This window comes from Peromyscus maniculatus, chromosome 8 (assembly GCF_049852395.1).
Source record: "Peromyscus maniculatus bairdii isolate BWxNUB_F1_BW_parent chromosome 8, HU_Pman_BW_mat_3.1, whole genome shotgun sequence".
NCBI classification, from domain to species: Eukaryota; Metazoa; Chordata; class Mammalia; order Rodentia; family Cricetidae; genus Peromyscus; species Peromyscus maniculatus.
The window spans coordinates 89,801,402-89,804,501 of record NC_134859.1 but is presented as its reverse complement, the minus strand read 5'-3'; the positions used below and the strand labels follow the sequence as shown (position 1 = coordinate 89,804,501).

Sequence of the window (3,100 nt, the reverse complement as noted above, 5' to 3'; positions counted from 1 at the left end):
CTACCCGATGTGGGTTCTGGGAACAGAACTCCTGGTGTGTGGAGGAATGGCAAGACAACTGAGCCATTTCTCCAGCCCTTAAGATTGCTTGTTTTGTTTTGTTTCAAGACAGGGTTTCTCTGTGTAGCTTTGCACCGTTTTTGGATCTCGCTCTGTAGACCAAGCGGGCCTCGAACTCACAAAGATCTGCCTGCCTCTGCCTCCCGAGTGCTGGGATTAAAGGCGTGTGCCACCACCACCCCACAAGATTTTTTTTAAGGTTTTATTTTATTATATTTTTATTTGTATGTGTATCTGTATTTTAGCCTGCATTTATGTACCACATGCATGCAATGCCTGCAGAGGCCAGAAGATGGCAGCAGATTACCGGGAACTGGAGTTACAGATGGTTGTGAGCTGCCAAGCGGATACTGGGAACCCACCATGGATCCTCTAGGAGAGCAGCCAATGCTATTAACTATTGAGCCATCTCTCCAGCCCGGTTTGATTTTTAATTTACGAGCGTGCTTGTGTGTCTAGGTGGGGGTATGTGCATGGCAGGCTGGGATCACAGACGCATGCCACTGCACCCAACTTTTATAGAGGTGCTAGGATTCTGAAGTCAGGTCCTCATATTTGCCTGGCGAGCATTTAACTGACTGAGCTCTTTCTTCCTAGGCTCTACCTTTTGGGTTGTTTGTTTGTTTGTTTTTTGTTTGTTTGAAACAGGGTCTCCTTGTGTAATCTGGCTGGCCTAGAACTCTCTATGTAGATCAGGCTGACCTTGAACTCAAAGAGCTTTGCCTGCCTCTGTCTCCCAAGTGCTGGAATTAAAGCCTTGTGCCACCATACCTGGTATTAATATTTTTAATATTCTTAATTAGATGTCTGTGTCTGGGTGTGGGTTTATGCTGGAGAGGCCAGAGGCATCAGATCCCCCCCTGGAGCTGGAAGCACAAGTAGTTTCAACCTGAGACACCTGAAGTGGGTGGTGGGAATCAAACTCTGGTCCTCTGCAAGAACAGTTGCTGATCTTTTATTTATTTATTTATTTATTTATTTATTTATTTATTTATTTATTTATTTATTTATTTAATTTATTTATTTTTGACTGTTTAAGCAGTCTTTAATGAAAGCTGTGTAGGTCACACCCCTACTCTTGCATCTTCTCAATTGTTTCTTCCTTGTATTTGTCCTTTTCCTTTCTGACTTGTCGAGACTTGGCTTTCCTTTCCAGGATCTTTTTGCGGTCTTTGTCCAGCTTTAGCCTGGTGATAACCACCTTGCTGGAGTGGATGCTCATGTGGACAGTTGCGCCATTGGCCTTTTCTCGCTGCACTCATTCGATGTAGATGACGTATTTCTTCCTGGACACTTGGACCACTTTGCCAATCTGCTGGCCTTTGCAGTGTTCTCAGACAACCTGAACTTCATCGTCCTTTCGAATGGGCATAGACCGAACATTGTACTTCTTCCTCAGCTCTTTGGAAAGGGGGAAGACATGATCTTCCTCCGAATGTGAGAAGGTGCATTGAAATGCCGTTTGCGGTTCTTGCTTCGGTCCGAAGTCACAAAGGGATTGAACTTCATTTTGGCGGCTACGACCCAGCGATGGCCGCAAAAGGAAAGAGCCAGTTGCTGATCTTAACCCCTGAACCATCTCTCCAGCCCAGGCCAGCCTGGTCTATCTACATTGTGAGTTCCAGGACAGCCAGCGCTACACAGTGAGACCTTTTTAAGAAAAAAAAAAAAAAAAAAAAAAAAAGACAGCATCTTACTAAATTGCTGAGGCGAGCCTTGAACTTCCTATCCTCCCATCTCAACCTCCCAAATAGTAGCTGGGAGTACAGGCCTGTGCCCCCAAGCCCTGTGTGGTGCTGAGGATGGAACTGAAGGTCTCTTCCGTACTGTAAGAACTCTACCTCTAATCCACACCCTCAATGTCTCTCCTGTGTGAGAAAGATGAACTGTTTGGGGCCTTGTCACTTCCAGGGCTATAGCCACCCCTTCAGATTCTTGGAGAGTCAGGAGATGATGCAACTCTGAGCCCCGCCCCACACTCCCCTGTGGAGCACAGTACAAATCTGCCTAGGCGTGGAGACAGCTCTCCCATGTGTGAGCGGAGGCCCCACGCATATGTGTCTAACTGATTGGGAGGAAGAACATTTGTTTACTTGGAGGGTTTGAAATGCATGCAGATGGAAAAGGAAATGGAAAGCTGTCTTATCCCTCGCCCCCCACCCTCCCCCCAGGCCCCAGTGTCCCTTGAGTGAACAGATGGGCACAGACACTTCTCTGCCACAGACCTGTTGGCATGATGGGTGGTGATGGGTGGTGACCTGTGTGCTGACAAAGTCGGACGGAGCAGAAGCAAGCGCTGGCGCTTTTCCACACTTCCTCCCAGCACATGTGCAGAGGGGACGGTGAGATTCCCCACTTTAGGAGACTTCCTTCTCCCTCCAACGGCCGGCCAGATGATCGTGGTCAGGTCCTTAGTCTCCCTTACCCCAAAATAGAGACAGCTGCACCTTCTCTGCTCTCTGTGTGAGCGTCACAGGAGTGCCTTGCAAATTCGCTTTTAAAGGTATTTATATCTTGCCTTGCTGTGGGATGGATTTCCAGGGAGTTAAAGGGTAATGTAAGATGCAAAGAGAGCATAAATTAAAAACGGACATAAAAAAAAAAAAAAAGGAGCAAGAAGCTAACGAGCTAGAAATGAAGGCAGATGCTCACATTGGTGTATGTAGATCTCCAGGGTTGACGGGATGCTGCAAAGTGTGTTCTGAATCACTGAGAGAGGTCACTTGAGGCGATGGTGTTTTAGGGTATCTGGAATGGAGATTGAGAGCTGCAGAAAAGCTGACTAATTCAGATTAGGCTGTGGATCTGAGAGCAGGAACTGGTTCCGATCTCATCCTCTGCCCAGATGTTACTTCTTTAACCCAAATCCAGATGTATTCAAACCTGGGGGCAGCCAGGTCCTTCCATCCCCCACTCACCCTATACAAGGGACCCTTTGGGGACCAACTTGTCTACCTTCTACTCAGACACTCCAAGGAACAACAGCACACAGCTCTAGGACCTGGGATGTAGCCCAGTTGGCAGAGAGCTTGTCCCGCAT

At 47.4% G+C, this 3,100-nt stretch overlaps 1 pseudogene; it reads right to left on the bottom strand.

Moving 5' to 3' along the window:
* Positions 1–1,089: 1,089 nt before the first annotated feature.
* Positions 1,090–1,604, bottom strand: LOC107401233 (large ribosomal subunit protein uL24 pseudogene; annotated as a pseudogene).
* Between the last annotated feature and the right edge of the window lie 1,496 nt (positions 1,605–3,100).